This window comes from Puma concolor, chromosome A3 (assembly GCF_028749965.1).
Source record: "Puma concolor isolate L17-30 chromosome A3, mPumCon1.1.hap2, whole genome shotgun sequence".
Classification (NCBI taxonomy): Eukaryota; Metazoa; Chordata; class Mammalia; order Carnivora; family Felidae; genus Puma; species Puma concolor.
The window spans coordinates 92,084,545-92,109,321 of NC_141669.1; the positions used below are offsets into that span (position 1 = coordinate 92,084,545).

Consider the following 24,777-nt stretch of genomic DNA (forward strand, 5'->3'; position numbering starts at 1 on the left):
TTTATTATGTTGAAATATGTTCCACCTACACCCATTTTGTTGAGAGGTTTTATCATAAATGGATGTTAAATTTTGACAAATGCATCTGCATTTTCGGCATCTATTTAGATGATCATATAATTTTTCTCCTTCATTTTGTTAATGTAATGTATCACATTGATTTGCAGATGCTGAACCATCCTTGCATCCCAGAAATAAATCCCACTCAATCATGGTGTATGATTCTTTTAATGTATTGTTGAAGTCAATTTGCTAGTATTCTGCTGAGGATTTTTGCCTCTAAGATCATCAGGGATATTGTGAATTTCTTCTTGTGGCATCCTTGTCTAGTTTTGGCATCGGGTAGTCTTGGCCTTATACAATCAGTTTGGAAGTGTTCCCCCTCTTCTTTTTTTGGAAGAGTTTGGGAAGTACTGGTATTAATTATTCTTAAAGTTTGGTAGAATTATCAGTGAAGTCATCTGGTCTTGGACTTCTGCTTTTTGGGAGATTCTAGAATCTTTTCATTTCACAAATCTGTAACTCCATATCCATTAAACAATTCTTCCTCTTCCTTGCCCCCATGTCCTAGTAACCATTGATCTATATTTTGTATTTATATATTTGACTCTTTTGGGAACCTCACATAAACAGAATCATACAATATTTGTCTTTTTACAACTGGCTTATTTCACTTCTTATAAATCCTCAAAGTTCATCCATGTTGTAGCATGTGTCAGAATTTTCCTCCTTCTTAAGGCTAAATAATATTCCATTGCATGCATATACCATATCCTTTTATTTTTTTTAATTTTTCAAATTTAAATTTTAGTTAACATACAGTGCAACATTGATTTTAGGAGTAGAATTCAGTGATTCATCATTTACATAGAACACAGTGATCATCACAAGTGTCTTCCTTAATACCCATCACCCATCTAGCCCATCCCCCCCACCTCCCACCTCCACCCACCTCCCTCCATCAACCCTCAGCTTGTTCTCTATCATTAAGAATATCTTGTGGTTTGTTTCTTTCGCTCCTCTCTGCCCCATATCCCATATGTCCATCTGTTTTGTTTCTTAGATTTCACATATCAGTGAAATCATATGGTATTTGTCTTTCTCTGATTGACTTATTTCTCCTAGCATAATACATTCTAGCTCTGTCCACGTCATTACAAATGTCAAGATTTCATTCTTTCTTATGGTTGAGTAATATTCCATTGTGTGTGTGTATATGTATATGTGTGTGTGTATTGTGTGTGTATATATATATATATATATACATATATACAGTATTGTGTGTATATATATATATATATATATATATATACAGTTTTTTGAGGAACCTGTATATTGTTCTCCAGAGTGGCTATACCAGTTTGCATTTCAACCAAAAGTGCAAGATGGCTCCCCTTTGTCTGCATCCTTGCCAACACTTGTTTCTTGTGTTGTTAATTTTAGCCATTCCAACAGGTGTGAGGTGGTATCTCATTGTATACCCACCACACCCTTTTAAATCAATTCATCTATCAATGGACATTTGGACTGCATACTTGGACTCTACCTCTTGGCTCTCATGAATAACACTGCTATTAACATGATTATGCAAATATCTCTTCAAGATTGTGCTTTCAATTCTTTAGGAAATATACTTAGAAATGAGATTGCTGGATCATATTATAATTCCATGTTGATTTTTTTGAGGAACCTCCATACTATTTTCCATAACAACTGCACCATTTTACAGTCCCACCAGCAATGTACAAGACTTCCAATTCCTCCACGACCTCGCCAACACTTATTATTTGCTTTTTTAAAATTTTATGATAGACATCCTAATGGGTATAGTTTGATGCTCAGTTTCATTATCTGGGAGGATAAGCCCTCCTTCATTCCTCTACACTTAAATAAACTTAGCATCACAGCCTGATTATTCTTTCATGAGGTTTCGAATAATTGTGTGAAGTTCAAAAGGCAATTATAACATCAGGATTCTGATTGAAATGGCATTAAACTTGTAAATTAACTTGGTGAAAATAATGTCATCTTGTTACTATTGAGTGTTCTTATCCCAGAGCATTGTATTTCTCTCCATTTATTCAAATCTTCCTTTATTCCATGAGTAAAATTCTACAGTTATTTTGTATGGTTCCACATATTTCTTGCCAAAATTATTTCCAGGTATCTCTTACTTTGGTTGTTTTGCTCATGCCACACAAGAATGGGGTGGGCCCAGGTAACAAGGAACCCAGAGGCAGGGACACTGAACTTTGAAGGAAGGGCACCAGGTATGGCCAAGCTGAGCCTTGAAGAAGATTAGCAGGAGGTGACAACCAACATGGGGAAAGGCGTGAAAACATGTGGTATGTTGGTGGGGGTATGAATGGCCAGTGTTATAGGAACCTATGGAGTTGGGGAAGAAGCTGGAGGGTGGACAGGACTGTCATGGACAGCTTGCTATCCTCCCCAGGCAGTCTTCCTATTTAACTGGAGATGAGAAGCCAATGAAGGCCTTCGAGATGAGATGTGCATTTTAGAAAACTAATTCTTCCAACAGTCCTGGAGACTGGAAATGAGAAGCACATGGGAGCAGGTAATGAGACCTTGCAGGAAGCTGCTGAGAGAACCTGGAAGGAGGTGAATGTCCAGATGGAGCTAATGGTGGAAGATATGCAAGGGAGAGGTAAAAAATATTCAGAAGGCAAGAAATCTGGTGACAAGGAAGAGGTAGGAGCCTAAGAGGTGAGCAATTTTCTGGATATCTAGGTTGCTGTGTATCATCACTAGAGGAAGGGCATGGGCAGGGAGTGTGAGGGCCTGGAGAAGGCAGAGGGAGGTTCTCTGAGGCAGACGTCCCCAAGTGAGATGCTAGTGAGCATGTGGATAGACAAGGCTGAGCCTTGGGAGGGTTTAGGAATAGAGAAAGAAATCTGGGAGCCAGCTGCATATAAATCACAGCCAAAAGCAAGACCACAGGGCAGTTTAGTTAGAGTATGGGGAGTATGAAAAACAGTGGGCTCTTTCCAGGGCTCAGCCCATTCTGCCAGAAAAGGCCTGGTCAGTGAAATCAAGGAGGGTAAAAGAGGGGAAGGAGGTGTCAGAAAAGAGGGAAGTGCACCATCAGGACTATGCTCCCAAGACATCTTCCAGGGCTAAGCCACACCACAGTGCAGACAGAGTCCCTTTGATTTGTGCCACAAGAAACAATGGAGTTCATCTGTGTTTCATTCTCTAATAAAGGCACCAACTTGGTCCTAAGGAGGGAAACATAAGCAATGGATAGAGTCCAACTCACCAAAATATATTCCTGAAATATACAGTTCTGAATACAAATGCCAGGAAGACCAGCATTTCTGGGTAGCATTGAAGGAGATAGGACAGTTGTATCTTCTGGGAAAAGCCTTGAGTGCCCACAAGGTCTCACTAGGCAATCTGCTATCCTGTTTAGTTTATTTTTATGTTCTCTATAAATGTCTGGGGCCCATGGCATTTAGAGGGAATGGGTTCCACCTCTCCCCCCCCTACCCCCCCTCCCCGCCACCCTGACTGCTGTATATTCTGCAGGAGATTTCTGTTCTGAACTTTTCTAAGCACACAACTTCCTGGTCTGGCCCAACCCAACTCCCCCTTCCCCCGCACCATGGGTCACAGTTTGCTGACATGCTCTGGGCACTGTCCTCCAAGGAAACTATCAAAAAGCACAGATGGAGAAATGACCTAATTACATTTTGTCCTCCTTGGTCTTTGCTGCAAAATGGAAGTTTCTGTCTCTGTTTGTCTGTCCAACTATTGCATAGGATATGTTATTGTCTTAGGACAATACATCAGATACTAGCAATGCAAAACAACAAAAACAACAACAAATCCCTGAGTATCATGCGTGAGAAAACACGAACTTTGGAGACAAACACAGAAATAAATAAACCCTGATAAACTCTGTCCATGCCCAGAGGCCCTACAACCAGCAGTGACATTACAGAGCAGGTTGAGTAATCCCTCTGAGTCTCATCCCACCAAGTGTATAATGGGGGCATCTTAGGAGGTTGCTAAGGAAATGAAATGGAATAATACACATGTTTCAAATCTTCATCCTTCTCCTCCCTTCTCTTCCCTTCCTCTTCTTTCCTCGGAGAGAGGCACAGATAGTACAAGAAGGCACAAGCAGTAGGAGGCATCCATTGGTTATCCTGATAATCCTCATGACAAGCTCCAAAAAAGCTCTGCAAGCCTGAATCTGGCCCTTCAGACCTGAGCTTACTCTGCTTATGCAAATACATTCACTTCCCTAAATTTCATCTGGAAAACAGAAGGATGAGGCTTCTCCTTTCAATGTAGATGGCCCCACTTTATGTGTGGTGCAACACCTCCCCTCAGAGAGAAATGTAAAGTGGAGGTCCGCCACTCGTGGAGTGGTGTCCAGATCTAGCCCTGAGAGCCAAATCCTGAAGTCAGGAAGGCTAGAAGACTGCATTGGTGTCTTAGGTCCAGATGGGCCAGCCCCTGGCATCTGGAATATCTGCAGCCATACAGAAGTGAGGTCATTCCTCAGTCTGGAATGGTCCAGGGTTCAGCTTTCATGAGCCCCTGCATCACTCACCCCTCACTACCAGACAGCCTCAATTTCCACTGAAGTGCTAATGCCCCAGAGCCCGTGGCTGCCTCCAGCTCCTCCTCTGGTGCCCAAGACACACTGTAGTCAAGGGAAGTGGGATGCTATGTGCTCCATTGAGACTCACTGTCTCCCATTCTCCCTGATGGTCAGACCTCTGCCACCAGCCACAAGCACAGTCTGGAAACTCATGGTCATCATGGAGTACTTCTTCTGCTCCTAAAGTAGGCCCATTTCACCTTGACACTGCCACTCCCCAGTCTCTGGCATGCAGAGAGCACACATACATACATACATACATAGGCCTCTGGCCCCTCATCTGGAATATGAAGAGACCCCTTCCAGGTCTGAGGATGAAATTCCCAGGGAGGCCACATGGCTTTCTCCTGGGAGCTGACAAGGCAAGCCCAGGAGCTTCAATCCTGAGTTTGGGGTTGCCTGTCAGGAGCAGAGAAGCTTGAGATGGTGGAACCTAGGGCTAGAGTCAGGGACTGTGGTATGGGAAGGCCCTCAAAAGTTACCAGAAGGATCTACTGGTTCATCTAGGTGCCTGAGGGCCGAGGGTCCCTCTCACCAGGCAAAGCTTCTCCAGCCCTAGAAGTAAGCCTAAAATTAGATGTAACTTGCAATTCTAAATTGGACTAGGCAATTGACTATCTGAAGGACACCAGAAAGTTTTGCCGGTCCCAATGGATATTAGAATAGCTACAGAACAAGACATGGGGAGGTAGGGGAGTTCTACATGGGTTATAGCACAGCTAACTCATCTCTTCTCAAGGGGTCACCAGGAAGTCCCTTGCTCACACCATCTGTGAGTTTGGTTGCTACAGTGCTGGGTGCACAGAGCAACTGGAGACAGGCAGTGCTGAACTCTGAGTGGGAAATAATGGCAGTGGACCATCAACGGGAGGTAGTCTTTGCTTGCAAAGGAGCTTCCAATTGGGGGAAGGCAAAAAGGAAGGGAGGAAGGAGGTGCAAGCCAGGTGTGGTATTATAAAGCATGACCTTTCCAAAATAGAATGCTGGTGTCATGAAGTTATCAAACATGGCAAAACATCTCTTCTCTGGCAAAGAAAGAGGATCTTTGAGGCTGGACCATGGCCAAACACTAACCGAGAGAAGGCATCACCATGCTGTTCACACCTTGCACCAGGGACACTCACTGTGTTGATACGTACTATGGTCCTGTTGGCCTGCAATGAACAACAGAGTAATTACTGGAATCTGGATTGCAAATATATGTTTGGGACCCAAGAATCTGAAGTACATACTTTTCCTGGAAAGGTACTTGGCAATTCAGCTACTCAAGGCCTACTATCAGGACAGGAAACTACATTGTTTTGCACATTTTGAATCAAGACATAATATTTTTCCTTGTGCTTTAGAATAGACTGTGATGTTCCAAAATATATTCAATGCTCCTATTCACAGTTAATATACCTACACCAAGAACATTTAGATTAGCAATTGTGCCAATGAATATTATGCAAGAGGACCCCAACAAGAGGGGTCACAGGGCATGACAGAAGGACCAAGACCATCAAAACAGTGACCACCGTCTTCCTTATTCTGAGTTAGTGAGTGGGACATGGTTGCAGGTTGCATGGCCCTTACTGAGCCCAGATGCAGTTACAAGGGATTTCCAAAAAGAACCCCAATGATCTAATTCTGAATAAAGAACGACAAAGCAGTTGCCCCTGTGCAAAGGTGGGACCCTTATGTTCGCGGCTTAAAAAAAAATCAATATAAGAATAAAAGGAAGAGAATGAACTTAGAAATAACAAAACAGATGATTCCCCTTTACTTAAAATTGGCTTTCAGCGGAAATCCATCTTTGTGAGGGAATTTAGAGTACTGTACTATGTGGCAGTACTGATAATGAATGTGCTATGTCTCTGGGTTTAGTGTATGAAAGAAAAGCTGTGGGACAGTATGCCCATTAATTAATATGCTCATGGTTCTTTGTGGAGGAACTGCTTTCATACCAAAGAGCATTATGGGAAAGGAAAGAGATTGGGGGAGAAAAGTGAAAATAGGATTGCATGCAGGCAAGGAATGCTGGAACGCATTTCAGGACTGGGCTGGGAGTGAAGGGACTGACCAGTGCAGGGTCCTGTCCACTGTCTGTGCGCATGCAGGGGCTACAGGAGACCTGGGGCTCTTAAAATACATCTGTGAATGTCTGAGTGGCTCTCAAAATACGTGCACAAATGTCTGAGCTACTAGCACAGGCCATACCCTGAGGTTAGACGGTGCACACTGTTTACCTGTCACATCTCAACTTTTCTGACTGCCATACAGGACACAGCCCCATTATCCCAACTGGTAAGCATAAGGTCCCTTCTACAGGAAATGCTTAGGGGCTAATGCTCAGATTTCAGGTATTAAGGTTGCCTTCAGAAATGCTCTCCCTGATCCCTGGTTTCACTTTTTGCAGTTTTATTTACAAACCATCAACTGAGGTCCAGAAGTAGATGACCCTCTCATACTGACATAGTGAGAAGGTCAATGGTAGCCTCCATCACAATGCCTACACCATTCACCTCACTTCATCTCATCACCTGGGCATGTTATCATCTCACATCATCACAACAAGGGTGAGTACAGTTCGGTAAGATATTTTGAGAGAGAGAGACCACATCCACATAACTGTTATTACAGTATGTTTTTATAAATCTTCTGTTTTACTATTAGCTATTGTTGTTAATCTCTTCTTGTACCTAACTGATAAATTAAACTTTACCATAGATATGTATGGAATGTATGTATAGGAAAAAAGGAGTATATAGAGGACTTGGTACTATTCACTGTTTCAGGTATCCACTGGGTGTCTTGGAACGCATCCCCTGCAGATAAGGGAGGACTGTATTTAAAGGCAATTTTAGACACTGCAAATAACAAAAGAATTAGTAGCCATCAATGGTAGGATGAGTTAGGCATCCTTGAGGTCCATTCCAATGCTACACAGAACCTGAGCCTACCCCTCAGCGATACTACAGGGTTTGCTAATCCTGTCCCAGGACTTAATCCCATTAGGATCCCAAAAACAAACCTTCTTACTTCAAACACCTACACCAGCTATAAGTCTATGCCACCAAGGTCTGAGGATAAGGTCATAAGAATAAGTAAAAAAACTGCATATTGTACACATGGCAGAAAGGTGAGTTTATGTAACATTTTTTTCTTTGCTTCCCTAAGCAGAGGTGAAGCTCTAGGATATTAGAGGTAAAATATATTTTTCTCTTTCAGAAGTATCTTTAATTTAAAGTTGAGGCAATGGAATACAATGCTTGTAGTTCTGACATCTGAAATGTTTGTTTTTTGGTTTGTTTTCAACAATGACATTTCTCATTCTAGAAGATAAAAAAGGGACAGATAGAAGATACATGTGAAAGTAGTTACCCAATGAGGTCGAAGGCTTGAGAAGCAAAAATTTTTTTAAATAGGAATTTAGAGGCAACTGGGTAGCTAAGTCGGTTAAGCATCTGACTCTTGATTTTGGTTCAGGTTATGATCTCACCGTTCATGAGATCAAGCCCTGAGTCAGGCTCAGCACTAATAGTGTGGAGCCTGCTTGGGATTCTCTCCCCAACATCCTCTCTCTGTCCCTCCCCTGCTTGCTCTCTCTCTCTCTCTCTCTCTCACAGAATAAATAAACATTAATAAGATAAAATAAGAATTTAAACTAGGCGGGCCCTTTCTGAGAGACTCACCATGCAATCAGTAAATCACTCTGTTTCCTCTTCCTACGAGTCACACGCCCTAAATGCCATCACATTATAGCATTATCGAGACCTAAGTTTCAAATATCTTTGAACAACTTGAGAATCAATTGAGAACTAAAAACTCAAAATGTTTCACACTGACTGAACATTGATTTTAACCTCAAGGGCAAAACTCTCCATCTTTCTGGAATAATGTTAATTGAACTCCTAGATAAATCATTCTCATGCAAGTAAATATGCAAAGCCGTCCCCTGGGTTGGTCTGAAGCATGCTTTCAGAAGCATGCTTTATCTTCATTATTTTCTATGTATGTATATTTTTTCCTGGTCATGTTATTCTTGGTTCTAACAGTTATCTTGGATCCCAATGCTTATTTGTTGTTGTTGGTTTTCAGTATTTTATTTAATGAAACTTAACAGGTTTGGGTCTTCAGTATTTTATTTAATGCAACTTAACAGGTTTGGTACTTTGTAGCTTGTTGATAATCTGCTTCAAAATGTTTTCTCCTAGAGAACATGCACCATGTAATTTCTTAAATGTGATATGAGTCTAAATTGAGTTGTGTTAAGGATATATTTCTGCTCACAAGCTTTTCTTGTACATTCCCTTTCAATTCCCTGACATGAATGTCTACATCACCCAAACACATTCCTATATGGGAACGCAGGCTCACAAGGAGGAACGCACAATGTCCCCATTCTGACTTTTGCTGCAGGTACAGAGCAGGGGCTGGACTCACTCCCAGCGCTCAGAGGGACTCAGAGGGATGGTGGGGGGGGGGGGGTACTTCACCTGAAGAGACATACAGTTAAGACATCAAAGTGTTCTCAGTCCCGCCTTCCCCATTTAAAAAAACACTGTGTCAACTATAAACATTGTTTTCAAAATCCCAAAAAGAAGCAGATGAAAAGAAACAGAAGAAGCTCAGAAAAGCTAAGTGAAGTCTCTAAGATCACCCAACAAGCAAGCGTCTCCTCACAGGACCTTCAGGAAAAGCCTGTTGGGTGGGCAATCACAGGACTGGGAAAATTCCAAATCACCCCCCACTGTCTCCCCCTATACATCCAGCTGAAATCCAGTACACTGGATGGCAAAGAAAACCACTGTGGGGACGCTGATTGTAGCCCAATGCCTAAAAAAGTTACTCAGCCCCTCTTTAAAACACATTTATGAGGGGCACCTGGGTGGCTCAGTCAGTTGTGTTCAGCCCCTGATTTTGGCTCAGGGCATGATCTCACAGTTTGTGAGTTCAAGCCCCACATCGGGCTCTGCACTGACAGTGCAGAACCTGCTTAGGATCCTCTCTCTCCCACTGTCCCTCTTTCTCTGCCCCTCCCCCATTCTCTCTCTCTCTCTCTCTCTCTCTCTCTCTCTCTCTCTCTCTCTTCTTCTCTCTCTGTCTTTCCCTCCCTCAAATAAATAAATAAATCTTTCTTAAAATTAAAAAACACACACACACATTTATGAACTCTCAGGAATAATTGGAAATGTCTAAGTATCTTGCACAGAGAATGCTTAAAATCATATTTGTTAAAAACCACCTGCTACTACCTTCATTATTCCAATTTTGGTGACACAGGCAGGGACCTGGTAAGCCCATCTTCAATATTTGGGATATTTAATATATGCACATCTTCAACGTTTTGCTTTTTTTGACATGTTGGCACAATGTCTCAAGTGTGGTGATGCCAAGTCAAAAGCTATGGCTCCAATACCTCCTCATATCAGTATGTTTCAGCAAAACAGCTTCAGGACTTCCCACTGAATGTACAGGCTGTTTTGCTACTCATTTTGCCCCAATGTTTTGCTGATGCTGACAAATGAACACCCCACCCTTCAATCCTTGCCACCTTTGCCCACTTACTCAAATAATTTTGCTGGTAACATGAAGTCTGCTCAAGCTACAGGTCACAGTATTACAATCAGTCCATGTGGGTCATGAGATTCTCCAGTGTGCATGGGGATCTGCAAAGGCCAAAGTGAGGGGCTCAGGGCCATACTGGTATCACAGAAAGATAAGGTTTTATTTAAAACTGCTCACTTACAGGATGGTTATTCATATTACGAAAGGTTAACTAAGGATGCCTTTAAATAATGCACTTCATAAAGGTATTCAAATGTCTGACTGAATCCTCCAAGAACATTGACAATTTTTAGGAACAGCTTTTATATAAAGGGAAGGCACAGAGGTGGCAGGGTGGGAGGGAGCCATGTACAAATGTGGGGGGAGCACCCTCCCATTGTCTCTAGAGGCCTCACCATGCTATTCTCCTCCAGCCACCAGAAACTACACTTGAGCTCAAATCTGAGCAAGCTAGTGTCTCTCCAGAGGGTGTACCAGATGTGGCTAGTGTGATGACCAAACATTTATTTTCTATTTGAGAGATGAAATATTCAGTACTGCTCATGAACCCCTGAATAGCACTGGCTAGTGTCTTGGATAGAAAACTTACATAAGAAAATACCTTTTTATTCTCTTATAATAGAAATAATTCCCTAGAAAATACAGGTCAGAGTTAATGAGGAAGATGAGTCAAGTCCAGTGTGTAGCACTTTTAATTTATGTCATGCTAAATATGGAATTAATTAATTGCCTATGATTTATGAATTGAGTTTAAAGTTTTTATGAAAAAAAATTCTTTTGTCTCTCATAGTTCAGCTGGAATCTTGTTTATTCCCTGAATATCAACTGGTATAAGTGAAATCTAATGGTTTCAAATGTCTCTTTTTCTCAGGATCTAGATTTCTTTTTCTTCCTTCAATTCCGCCCCCCCCCCCCCACCATACCTCAGGGAACATCAGCAAGTTTGACTACCCCAAAATGGAAATGGGGTTGCCTTCATTTCTATTTTAAGATAGCAACCATTCTAATGGAATCATTTAAAGCAGTCGTTTCTGGTGATAGGTGAAATGGAATGAAATATCATCAACTGGAGATACCTGGGGTTGCATTTAGAGATGAAGTGGGCTTGGAATGGGTTCTTAAAATTTCATCAAACACGGCCTCCAAAACTCTGAGGAGAGGTGGTTGAAAAGAGGCCAGGACAAAGGGCCAGTGAGTGTGGTACTGGATGAGGGGTACACCTGGGGTTCAGTGTATTATTCTCTCAACTTTGGTGTACTATTGAAATGTTCAATCTTAAAAAAAAAAAAAAAAAAAAAACCTTTAAGCACAGATTTTCCTATTTTTCCCCTTTATTTAACAAGGTCCTCTTGATTATGGCAATTCCATTTTTATGCAGTGGGTTTGGGAGGGGTGGAAGAGGGGACCAGACCAGCTACAAACCAACTTTTGCTCCATGAAAAGGTGCCAGGGGTGTTGGAGAGAGGGAGGGAAGGAAGGAGGTGGAGGTCTCTTCCTCACACCTTCTCACAGGCCTGGTGGCACCTGTGGTCTGATCTCCAAAAAGACACTCCACACAACCACCAGGCACACAGCATGCAATAATTCATCTGAAAATTTGGCTCCTGCTACTTCTTGTCCTAGCAAGAAGGGACATCAGACTGCTGCGGTGCCACCTCGGTGGCACGTCTTCGGTTCTGCTGCTGTGAGGATTTTTGAACCGGACCCCTCTCAGAGGAGGACCACATCCCAGCACCACGCAGACTGTCCTGGCGATCACACCTCAGCAAGGAAAAGTTGGCCCGCTCTGGGGTTCGTTACCAGGCTGCTCACCCCACAGGCTGCAGGTCTGCGCAGCACGCCTCTCCCTTTGGGCTCTGACTAAACACGCTGGCCAGTAGGAGGGAAACGGACAGATACACAGACACGCGCGCACGCACCACCGCCTGAGCCTGATTCTAACCTGAAAACGGAGCTATCCACCCTCTATCCCTCAAAACAACCGAATCCTCGACTTGCGTCTGCTGCACTAAACACCGGAACGAGGCCAGAGAAGGCGCAGACATTGAGTCCGGGCCACTAGCCACGAGGCGCCAGAGCATCTGACGCCGCAGAAAGGCTGCGCTCACCTGAAGTCTGGGTGCCAGGCGCCCACGCCTCTGCATTCAAGGGGATCCCCCCACAAGGAAATGAAGGCGACCAGATGACGCCTTCCTCTAGTCTTTCAGAAAAGCCAAGCGACCCCACTGACAGCCTCTCAAAAGCAAGGATGCAAGCACCCACTCTGTTGGAGTCTTTCAGAAAACGCACAGCGATCAAAGCCCCTTCCCTAAGAAAAGTGCCCAACTCTGCCTGCAATCCATTCCTTCCTCCGCAGCAGCTCGGAGAGCGTACACCAAGGGGCAGAAATCATGCCTAGGGAATGCGAAACTAGAACTTGATCTCCAAAAGCGCGTCCACTCACTCGGTCCCCTTTCTGCGCGGGGCTGGCGGCTCCCAAGGCTGCGGGCTGTCGTGGCTGCCAGGGACCAGACAGCTCGCGGACACGGGGTCTCCCGGAGTCCCCACCTCCGTCCCGGTCTCGGGTTGGGAGTCCCGATCCCAATGCTCTCGCACCCTCGCCTTCCTTTTTCCCTTGGTTTGGCAAAGACAATCCAAGCCGGTTTCCCTTCCCAGTCCCAGTTGGACCTCGGTCCCCAGCTCCGCGGCTGCCCGGCTCACCAGCCCCAGCTGGTCTCCTTTGGGTCGCTTCAGGGGGTCGCCCGAACCTGCAGAGCCAATGTCAGCCCCGCACCGTCAAGGCCTTGGGCAGTCCCGCTCCACTGCGCTCCGAGGTCTAGGTCTCACTAGCTCCCACCGACTTTGCACAACAGCCCTTCCGCGTCGCCGGGGCGACTGGGGTGGCGAGGCGCCAAGCTGCAGCCGGGGTTCACAGCACCCGACCCCTTCCTCCGCATCTTCCTCGCCAGTTCCGTTCTCCCCTAGATCCTGGCGACCCCGAGCCTCCTAGGTCCCGCCACAGCGACCACCCGGACTCACCGCGGGCGTCGCGCCGCCGCTGGGTCTGCGCGCTCTGAGGCGGAGCCTGGGCGCCCTCCCGCGTGAGAGCCGCCTCCTGCGCCCGCCCGCCCGCGGCCCCCGCCCGGCTCCTGCCAGCCCCTCCGCCAGCCGGCGCTGCCGGGACGATCGGGACTTACCTCCCGGACAAGGTGACCCAGCCAGTGAGCCCAGGAGCCCGCCCGCGCGTCTCCGGAGCCAGTGAGCGTGCGGGGCGCGGGGCGGTGCGGCGCCCGCCTCTGCTCCTCAGCTCCCCAGCTCTCTCCTCCTCTGCCCTCCTCTTCTTTCCCTTCCCCTCCTCTCCGCGCCGCTCCCCGCCCTGCACTCGCCACCCGCGCCCCAGGCTGCCCCGAGCGTGCAGGAGCGCCGGGCTAGGGGCAGCGGCGGCAGCCCGGGGCTGCGGGGAGCTCGCTCGAGGCGACGATGGGGCGGAGCCCGGCGCTCCAGCCCCCAGGGGGGAAAAAAAAAAAAAAAAGGTGCGGGGAGACTCCCGCGGCGCACGCCTGGCGGGCTGGTTGGGCAAGGGCCGTCCCGGGACGCGCCGCTTGGTTGGCCAAGCCTGGCGACACGCGTGCTGGAGGAGGTGGCCACGGGCTCCGAGGGAGAATGAGCGAGGAGGAGAAGGGAATGGCTCGGTGAGAAGGCGGCCGCCAACTTTGCCCCAGGCCTATCGGGCCCCGCGGGTGACCAGGTCAGGCGGTTGGCCTGGGGCCGCTGTCTGGGACTGTGAAGGCGACAGAGACTGGGGGAGGGGGGCAGCCGCTGGGTACTCAGTGGACAGGGATTTGCAGCCTGGCTCTGAGATGGTTCCCCTCGGTCCTAAAGGCCTCCCCAGGCTCTTGTTCGTTTTGAGGTTTGTAGGACCCACTTTATAGGCCTGGCATCTGTTCACGTCCTGACCAACCAGCTACCCAGGAGAAACCAAATGCGGGCTCAGACTTTCAGACCCCCTGCCCAGCCCCAAACCGGTTTGTTTTTCTCACCAGGCAGCCTCTTGGCTGTTGGAATTAAAAGGAGCTAGGGCTGTGGGGATGGGTGGGTAGAGGGCATAACTGTGGTGAGCAGAGTGAATAGAGGGAAGTAGAGCCAAGGAAAGGCCACCTCCCAAGATAGTATCAATTTCAAGTGTTGGGGGATGGGGGAAATAGTGTTTTCAGTGTGAATTCCATAGAGAAAGAACCAGGAAAGAAAGGTGTGTCAGAAAGGGGGTCGAAAGTGATTTAGGAAAACAATGTTAGCCCATTTCTACCCCAGGGGCAGACCTGCCACAGTCTAGCCTTGCCAGCCTAGGCTCTGATAATCAAGGCTGGTTATACCCCGATGAAACCCTGCTTGGTGAGGAGCCCTGCCTCCTCCTGACCTAGTAACCAACGCTTTGCCCCCCTCATCCCCTCAGAAAGCACTACTTCCACTGCCAGGCTGCCTCTGTTAGACTTTGCAAAGGGCAAGCATTGCAGGTGGTGCCAGAACCACAGGTCCACCCTGTCTTGCCTTTGTGGGGACTTGGCACCTGTGGAGCATCAGCCCCACAAAGAGAATGCTAAAGTCAGAGTGGGGCTGTAAAAAGGCAAATGGGTGGAGGAGCAGGTCAGCAGAACCAGGGGCATCTGTGGTTTCCCTTTACCAACTTGAACTGTGTTCCATCTGCAACTCTGCAGCATGGCAAAGCACAACTGGGGATTCTTCCTCTAGATCCCCAGAGCTGCAAGTCCCTGGTCTGCAACACTCAGAAAAGAGCATTGTACATCTCTCTCATCTAGGAGAACTTTTCAAATGGGAGGAAAATGCCCCCCTTGCCCTTGCCTTAGTAACGTTGCTAGTTGTTCCTGAAGTCCTTCCCTAAACAGAAAATTCTCTCATCTGAACCACTGGGCTGAGAAGACGTTGTTAGACTCATTTGAGTTGGAGAATCATTATTCCCATTTATCAGATGAAGCAGCTGAGGTTTTTCTTTACAAAAGTTAACTAAGATTTCTATAGCTACAGAATATGCAGAAGTAACCTGGAACTCAGGTTCCTGCCTTTCAGACAGTGAACTTTTGCTTACTGGTCTTTGGGTTGGGCTTTGGAGGACAGTTTTGTTTTGCTAAGAGAGCACCAGCCTGGGTTGCAGCTGTGACTTGCCTCTGACTCTAGGTAATGTCTGAATTTTAAATTGGGTTTGTCCTAATAGAGTAGTCAGGCATCCTCTTTTGCAGTGTAAAACATGATCACTGGTCACTGCTGGTTGCCTGTGAAGTGTTCCTTCCAAAAGTGAGTGTTGCAGAATTTAAAAGAAGAAAATGCCTTTGTATTGAGTGTTGTGGACTGTCTTCATGTCCTAGGTGCTTTGAAACTTTGTAGGTTGATGTTTTGGAACTATATGTATGCCCTGGCTCATCTGGGTGATGGATTGAGCATGGATACATTGATGGGGGTATAGGGGTTGTATGCTTGTATTTGCTAAAATTTCTAAGAGTTGGTTTTCATAATGCGCCTCATTTGGTGTAATATTTAAATATTCACATTTATTTTTGTTGTGGAATGAATATGTAACTTCTTTCTGAAAGTTATGGGTGGGCTCCGATAGGTTACTGCATTCACAATACTGACCAAATACTCAATGATTGATAGTTGTCAAAAAAACCACATTGGATTGTGGGGTCAAAAACCAGATGTCTCTGAAAAAACAGGGTAATTTGAAAGAAAAAGGAACAGTTCACAATGTAGTGAGTTTATTTCTTCTCTTCCTCCTCCTGTTCCCTGCCTCTTCTTATTCTCCCATGCCACTCACAGAGCTTCAAGATCTACAGATGTATTCTTTCTTGACACTACCCCCTACACACACACACACACACACACACACACACACACACACACATTTAAGTATTTCTGCAATCCTAATTGACCTTACACTTTACTGCAAAAGAATCTTGCCAGGACCAGGCATTTCAAACTTGAAGAGAGGAATGTCACCTGCTTACAGCAAATGTGGCAGCTCAGGGAGGGATCCAGGGCTCCTGGTGGGCACCTTGGCTGATCTGGAATGGTAGCTACACACATAGGGCAGTTTGTTTGAAGTGTGCCTCCCTACTTGTTGACTGGAGTGTGATCATAACAATTACACCATGATGTAACATTACAATGAGAAAGGGAATGAGGGGTTGCCAAGAGTTGGGCAGTGGGACACAGTAGGTATTGCAAATTTTCCTGGAAAATGGGAATCCTTCTCAACAATGCTTACCTCTTAGAAGAGATTCTAGAACTTTCAGAGCTAGGCAAGATCGGTGGGCCCAATTCACATGTTGTGAAGAGCTGTCACTAAAGCATTGAGCCAGCGGTCAGTCTTCTCAGCAACTTTCCAGAGAAGCTGTTACCTCCCTAGAGATAGGTGGGCTTGATGAGAGGAAATATATATTTGAGTTTTTCAAATAATAAATATTTCTTAAAATGTCTCAAACTGAAAGCCATTAGCCCAGGGGCTATAGTGCTGTGCATGGTGTCTGGAGGTCAACAGTGCTCATTCAGAAACCACTGTAAGATGAAATGTGTAAAATGATCTGCCCCAAATGTCAATTGTAGTATTAAAGATGATGAATAGTATATGCAATTTTAAAGCAATCTAATTAATATCATACGGTTTTTTCCCTTTTCTGTCCCCCAAATCTATTACTAAATTGTTTTTCTTAAGTTGATGACATCTGGGAATTGAAAAGCTGCAGTGTCTTATGATAGTAGAATCTTTCTGACTTAGAAAGATGGGAAGATGAGCATTCAGATATTCAATGTAAACATGATGGGCAAGATTCTAAGAAAAAAAAAAAACATGAACTGTAATCAGAAATAAAGGGAGAAAGAACCAAAACCTAGGATAATTTCCGAGGCAGTGTTGACATGAGAGTTTAAAATAGGAAAAAAAAAGATGCAGTAGAATGTCAGAACGTTGTAGCTGGAGGAATTCTTGGTGACCACCTAGGCCCATCCTCTGATTCTTCCTGTAAGGAGACAGTTCCAGAAGGGCTGCATGGAGGAACAGTCAACCCACATCTAGGTTACTGATTTCCATATTAGCAGGTCTTGCCTCTGCATCCATTACATCACTTGGAAAGAATCAAAGAAAACACAAAGTTAATGTGTTATAAGCAACCCTATAGTGCCAGAATATCCCTTGTCTACTGCTACATAACAAACTTTCCCCAAACTCAGTGGCTTAAAATGGCAACTACTTACTTGCTCACAATTTTGAGGGTTGACAATGAGGGCTAAGTCCACTGGGATGGATTGCCTCTTTTTCACATGATGTTTCCTGGGCTCACTTAGGCATCTGTAGTCAGCTGGCAGCCAAAAGCCTTACTCACCTGTCTGGGGATAGGTTGGTTGTGGACTTGGTGATGGGCTGACAGGGCTATAAGTCTGCCCTCCAGAAGGCTGGCCCAGCATTCCTTACAAAGTGGTGGCTGCAGGACACTCAATGGCAACAGGCTTCAATGCACACAGATTTCAAGCTGACTTCACATTAGCTAATGTGTCATTGACCAAAGCAGGTCAGGTGGCCCAGCTCAGATATAGGAGATGGGGAAATAGCTTTTACCTTTGATGGGTGGAGCCATTAAGTCACATTAGAAATAGGCATGTGATGAGGGATGGGAGGAATTAGGGACCATTTTTGCTATCTACTTCACCTAGAAATGAGATAGGTTCTTTATACATAAAAGCTCACTGAATTCTGATCTGAGCTCAATGGGCCTGTTAGGAGTGATCCCAGGAGCTGAAGAGGCTGAGTGTTAAGGACTGAATAGTTCACCTGTCATCATATAGCTAGTGAGAGGAGAAGTGAGGTGCAGATCCAGCCTGTCTTCTACTTCCCTAGTAGCCAACATTAATAGAAGGTGTCTGTTAGGAGTCAGAGGAATGCTTACCATCAAGGTTATGAGCTCAGACATTTACCTAGGCTCCAAGTAAGCATTTTCTACTTCCTATCACTTTGTCCTCACTTACTCCAGAGCCTGGATTCCTGCATATCTAATATGAGCGTAATTATAATATCTGTCACCTGACATTGTATGAGGCATGAATGTGGTTCAATGCACTCAGCATGTTTTCCTGACCAGAGTTGGCTAGTTATTATTCTTTTTTTTTTTAATTTTTTTTAACGTTTATTTATTTTTGAGACAGAGAGAGACAGAGCATGAACGGGGGAGGGTCAGAGAGAGAGAGGGAGACACAGAATCTGAAACAGGCTCCAGGCTCTGAGCTGTCAGCACAGAGCCCAACGCGGGGCTCGAACTCACGAACCGCGAGATCATGACCTGAACCGAAGTCAGACGCTCAACCGACTGAGCCACCCAGGCGCCCCTGGTTATTATTCTTAAAGATAGCTTGGAAGACAAGGTTGCTGGGTACTTTTTTTCCAAGGTAGTTGAGGGGAATGGCAAATTCTACATTTTTAACACAAAACCTATGCTGGTGATTGGAAGCCCCCCAAAATGCTACATAAGAGGGGTGATTGATGCTATCTCTCTCATCCAAGTTTCTTCTTGTTTTGAGGGGGCAGAGGCTGGGTGTGGCCAACACAGTTGTATTCCTTCAGGTTCTCCCAGATCCCTTTAGCTGACTGATTCCATCTGCCCACTCTCCAGTTCTGTGGACCTTGCTGATAATGACTCATACCTACATATTTCTATGTTATGCCAATTCCTGAGACAGCCTTAATTTCTCTTGTAAGAGCATGAAAATATGAGTTTCCTTCTCCACTCCACCCCAGGCCTTTAAAGCCAGAGCCTGGAGAGACACCTAAGCACGTCTGGGACCATGGTATAGTGGACATTCACCCAACTCCTCAACCTCTTGAAATGTCAGTTTCTCCATCTACAAAATGGGTATGACAACATTTGCCATGGAGAGCTAGTCCAGGGCAGTTATAGGAGTGGAGATGCCAAGGAAGAGCTGGGCTGTTGTGAGCATGATGAATTGTGCTGGCGAGAGAGTTCTCCCCCCTTCCCTCAAGACCCACTGAAACTGAAATCTGCCCATCCACTGTTGGCATAGTTTTCCTCAGTGGAGCTCATGATTTCACACACCTGAATTACAAAAACTGTCACACCTCAATAAAGCAGAGGTGCTGCAATATAGAGAAAGGTACCTTGGTCTGGGTCTCCTTTTCGGAAACCAGAGCCCAACGGTGCAATCAGGCAGTTTACTGGGGAATGGATCCCAGGAGCAAAAAGTGAAGGACCACCTGCATGGTCCATGGGGAGGAAGGGGGAGCCAGTCTAAGGAGGAATTAATTCCTGAGGTGGTCACAGTAGGTAACAACCAGCTCTCTCTCCCCTTGGACAAAAAGTATTTCTTAGAATCACCCAGGAGAGGGATGAAGAGGATGTGTGTGTCCAGAAGCCTGCATCCACCCCACATTTCTGGGCGGTGTCTGTGTATCAAACAGGCTTCCTCTGGCACAAGAGAAGTGACTAAGTAGGATCCTGGAAAATTTTGCTGCATGATTTAGTGTGTGAAATTCTTATATCATTTGCGTGTACTTTAAGGATGTGCCTTTTACTTCAAGATGTTAGATGTCAAATTGCTGTTTATTTGAATGTGGTCCTGTGTTGAGACTCAGCCAGAGGCTGGTCATTTTTGTGGGTGACAACTGATAAACACAGGGACAGGTTTGGTTACGCTATCCAGTTGATATAGGTCCTCTTCCTTTCCCAGCAAACAGGCCATACACACCATGCAGCCAGAGATCAATCAGTAAAGAGAGGTCAAGTTCAATGCTCCCTCTGCGCTCACTGCAAATATTGTGGATCCTTACCGCTGTTATCTGCTTGTTTCCCACCCTGAATTTATTCCTTCTACTGACTTCGACAGTTCATTTCTTCTTCCTAGACTGTCACACATTCTCTTGGGCACTTCTGGAGATGTCAGGTAACAGCCCAGCCTGTTCACACCAGAGCCTCCAGCACTTACTCCGTGTCCCTGATGTAGCTTGCCCTCATATCTCCTGACATAACCCTGTCCTGTCTTGGCAGGCAACTCCTACTTGAATTTTATCTAGTTACTAATTTCTATGATCTAATTAATGATCCATAACATAAATCTATTATTATGACAGAGTGCAGTATCAGAATAATCAGTATCTTTGAGAAAATGTATTTGTCAAACATTGGAAAATATGGCTGTTTCCAAGACTGTTAAAGAGAAGAGAAATTAGAAAAGAGGTTAGCTTTGCAAAACCTTACTATCAGGATCAACGAGGCCAGAATTTTTAGCATGTGCTCAGAGCACTAGCCTCAAAAAATAGATTCAGTTGTCCACTTCAGTCTACATGCTGAAGTGGACAGAGCGATGTACCTTCACTTAAATGGAAAGAGAGCATGTTTTCCTTGCTGTACAAAAGAACTACATGTACTAGTGCAGCTCTAACATAATGACGAACTAAGAGGTTGGGATCATTGAAAGCATTGCTGGTGCAGAACTAAGCATTTAAACATGTCATTAATTATTAGCATGATTTCTGGCACTTTCTAAAAGGTCTAAGAACTTGTTTTTGGCACAAGAAAAAATATTTTTTGCGGCATGTGCTCTTTTTTTCTGCAAAAAGAAAGAGTTCTATTGTAAAAATAAGCACTTCTGTAATTTTGCAGGATGTGGAAGTGGAGGGAAAAGCACAAAGGTAAGCAATTTCACTTTTGCGATTCCCAGTTTATCACTCATATTTCAAGAAAAGAACACCTCGTAAACAAAGAACCTTACTAGGCAAGTGCCAGAACCAAACCATATGGCATTCTCCTCTGCACTCTAGGTGTATACCCTGGGTGATTGTCCTACACATGAGTAGGGGCCCAGAGAAGCAGGGCTTGGCAGTGCCACAGCTGTCCTGGCAGCTAGCCCTTCCCAGGGTCACTAAAATGTGGTTTCTTTGATATTAGGGCACTAGGATGCCATGAGGATCTCCTCCCACAGCAGAGATTGAGCATGGCCACACACAATCTATACAGCTTGGAAGTGCAGGACAAATAAACCCTGGCTGGTGGCATGAAGGAAAGAGCTCCCTTGGTTTAAGGACCACCTGACAATCCAAAATATACGCCAAAACAGGTTTTGTCAGCTAAGGTGCAGCTTGCCAAATGTACTTAAATTATATCCTCACAGACATGGAAAGAATAACAAAATAAAATGATTTAACAAATAATAGAAAGCGGCAGTATCTGATATAGTAGACTGCTCTGGGCAGCCAAGTAACTGGATGGGTCTTTCCTAGTCTGTGTGTTTGTCATTGGTTCAGCAACGTTTGGTGGTGTCTGGACTTTTTGAGCTATGTATCTGCATATTCCCAGCAGCAGCTGCCCTGAACCCTGTTTATGGTAAAACCTACAGAGCATTAGAGCTGAGTGCATACCATTGAAAACTGCAGGACATTCTAACTGCAAACAAAATTACTTATTTCCTAGAATTTATATATATTACTTGGCTTTTTCTTTCCTACACAAATATATTTGATAATTAAAAACTGTAACAATGATTTTAACAATTTTTTGTCAAGGTTTTCATTGCTGCAGGCTTTCAGCAGGGGCAACTGATATCCCGCTAAGCCAGCAACAGGCAGTTCACCTCTGAGACACTGGAATAGTCAGCGGGGCCTGCTGGAATTGAGCCCGCCCTCTCTTAGTCACCCACATAGACTGGCTGCATCCAGGATAATGTATTTTGTCTTGTCAAGAAATCCTGTCTAGGTACCAAAAATGTCAACAGGTAGAAAAATACATTTTGTTGCTTCACTAAAGACACTGAAAACACTTTTTAATAGAAACATGTCTTTTTCCTGCAAATCAACTATTCCCTAATTATCAAGACAAAGGCAAATTCTGGAGAAGCAGAGGATGCCAAGGCAGCTGCTTGGAAGTGGCACCTGTAAGCCTGCATCCCGTTGCTGCTCTCTCCTCTGTGTCTGTTCTCAAGACGGTGTGCAGATGGAAGGGACATGCAGGGTGGAGGCTGTAGGTTGGCACCCGCGACAGTCTCATGGCATAGAAACCACAGCATGATATGGGGTGACCAGAGGCCATGGTGGCATCATGCTGAGAGGAAGCTGCTGGCAGGCTGGCAGGCCTCCCCACACCTTCTAGAACTAGCAGCAATTTGTGCTTAGACAGGGCATTCTAATCTCTGTCTTTCTCTGGAATCTCGTCTGATTATTTCTGCTCCAGTGCTCTGTCGCTCCAGCCTCTCCAGATCACCTCACTGCCCCCCGCCTCCCACTGCCCTTCTGACAAGTTCAAGGAGAAAAGAAAAGGAAAAGTCAGGATCTTTCAGGTGGCCTTATGTCTGCTACCCCCTGCCCCCAGTGGCACAATAAGCTAATCCTCCCAGCTGAGTGGATGGGAAGTTTAAAGAAGCAAGACCCACAAAGCTTGTTTGCCTGAGAAACAAAGGATGTTCACATCTTTCCTTGACACAGTCTGCAGACCCCTGAGCTCTCACTGTCACAGAAATAGCTGCTAACCAAAACCAAAATAGTAACAGGAGAGTCACCAGTGTCTTCAGATGCAAATGCCAACGATAACTTGCACTATAACTTAAAAGGAAGGATCTGGTGGGGATCCCCTCACAGCTTAGCCATATCCTCCTTGAGGGGGCAAGAGGGGCTTGAAGGGCCACCTGGTGGACAGAAGCAGGGCCAGGCCAGATGCTATCTTACCTCCACCTGCTGCAGAGTGACCTTGGATGAGTCAGTTCTTTCCCTTCCCACATTCTGTGTTGTGAAGAGTGAGTGAATCTGAGGATGTAAGACTAGTACAAGAGCCCACAATATACAGTTGAGAACATCTGCAGTTTCTGGGAATGGCTGGGTGGTGACAGGGGAGTCTCTGCCTTCTCCAAGGAACCCAGAGCCTCCCTGTCCACCAGCACTTAGCAGAGGCCACTCATACCTGTTGTCTCTGCTCCTCAGGGGTGGCCCCTTTCACTGGTATCATTGACCCTGTTTGAAGGGGATATCTGGCTCCTGGTTGCTGCCTTGCTGTGTGAGAAGCTTTGCTCTGAACCACACTCCAAAACCTGTTTTTGCCCCTGACTCTTCTTGACTTTTACTTTCCTAGCTACTGACCTAGTTATTTACTTCCATTATCCTCGTTGGGAAGTCTTTGGACTTAACATCGTTTTCCCTGTTTCAGACCTCAGCTTCTCCCAGCCCTATATCTGATGCTGGACACCAGCTGTCCTGCCTTGGCCAACCACTCTCATAGCACAATCTGTGTGAGCAGGGGAGGGGGCAGCACTCAGACCTCCCTGTGGCCCACAGGACCCAGAGTTGGGGGTGCCAAAAGTCCCATTTGCAAAGAGGCAGAGACGGTATTGCATCCAGGCCTCCAGACCATGGGTTTTCTCCCATCCTCAGCTGTAGTCCAGAGGTGGCCTGCACGTGTACCCATTCACCTTGGAAAGCTGTGCTTAAGACTGAAAATTCCCCACAGTTGATGCCTACTCTTGCACCCAGTGAGCTGATTGGATGGGTGATAATGTGCCTGACCTGCTATATGCCATTTGTTTACTGCTCACGGGGCAGGGCTCGGGGTATAAATCAGGGCGCAGTGTCAGATTCTGTATGCCAGATCCCTGGCCTGAGTTCTGAGATTTCCATACCTCTCCTCCATGCTCATTTGTCACTCCTATCAAAGAAAGCTCCATTCATTTTTACGAAAACATGAAGAAAGAAAAAATACATATCAGAGCAGGCTGAGGAACAAACTGCCTTGCAAGCGTGGCTTACAAAGTGGAGACTGGAGATTCAAGGAAGGAAACCAGCAGCAAAGCCTGCTTTTGCTCCACATTCAGGAAGTGGTGACTTGATCTGTTTCTCAGTTTCTGTATCTGCAAAATGGAGATGCTAATTTACAGATTTTAGCTCACATCCAAGGACGTCGGGAGGATGAATGAACTTGCATTTCCACACAGCACTGATGTGATGGAAGGTGCTATGTCAATAGCTGGAAGAAATATAAGTAGGGTATGAACCAGATATTCAGGATGCTTGGGTGTCCCTTGATGATACTGTATTGAATCAAAATAAATTCTGCTCTAACAGATGAGTTTTTTAAGCAACGAACTCCACCTTTCCACCAGGCATGGGCATGCATTCACATTTAAAGAGCCCTCCTAGTTGTTCTGTGATTTGTTCCCACCTCTAAGTGTGTCTGTGCCCACTGATGGCATCTGGCAGAAGCCTAGCAAAGCAAGGACCACAGCTGCTGACATTGCTCACACAATGGAGGGGAATGAGGTCCACAGAGGTTAAATAATGTCCTGAGGTCACTCAGCTGGCAAAGGTCATGATCTGGAGCATCCTGATATCAGGCCCATGCTTGGAAGGATAAAAGTGCTTCCACTCCCCTCACTCAGGGCCCAGGGTGGGTGTAAAAGGTCTGCTATTCCTGTTTTTGTTGTAGTCTTGTCTTCATGTACTTCTATTCCCAAATATGCATCCTTCAGAGATGCTCAAAAATGTCTTTGTTGGGGCACCTGGGTGGCTCAGTCTGTTGAGCATCCAATTCTTGGTTTCAGCTCAGGTCATGATCTCACAGTTT

At 45.5% G+C, this 24,777-nt stretch overlaps 1 protein-coding gene and 1 long non-coding RNA gene across 13 annotated transcripts in view; one reads left to right on the forward strand and one right to left on the reverse strand.

Moving 5' to 3' along the window:
• Positions 1 to 13,688, reverse strand: part of SYNDIG1 (synapse differentiation inducing 1) — a 186,226-nt gene extending 172,538 nt beyond the window's left edge. For 5 of the 12 annotated variants that reach the window (XM_086701545.1, XM_086701532.1, XM_086701538.1 and 2 more), the window contains exon 1: positions 13,357 to 13,688. The gene's annotated coding sequence lies outside the window, so the exon portion shown is untranslated. The other 7 variants (XM_086701544.1, XM_086701533.1, XM_086701537.1 and 4 more) reach the window with 7 other exon arrangements.
• Positions 13,689 to 13,858: 170 nt separating this feature from the next.
• On the forward strand, positions 13,859 to 24,279 carry LOC147582600 (uncharacterized). The gene is made up of 3 exons (XR_015249330.1): positions 13,859 to 15,352; positions 20,839 to 20,867; positions 21,738 to 24,279. It is a non-coding gene; the product is annotated as an uncharacterized LOC147582600 (long non-coding RNA).
• Positions 24,280 to 24,777: the final 498 nt, after the last annotated feature.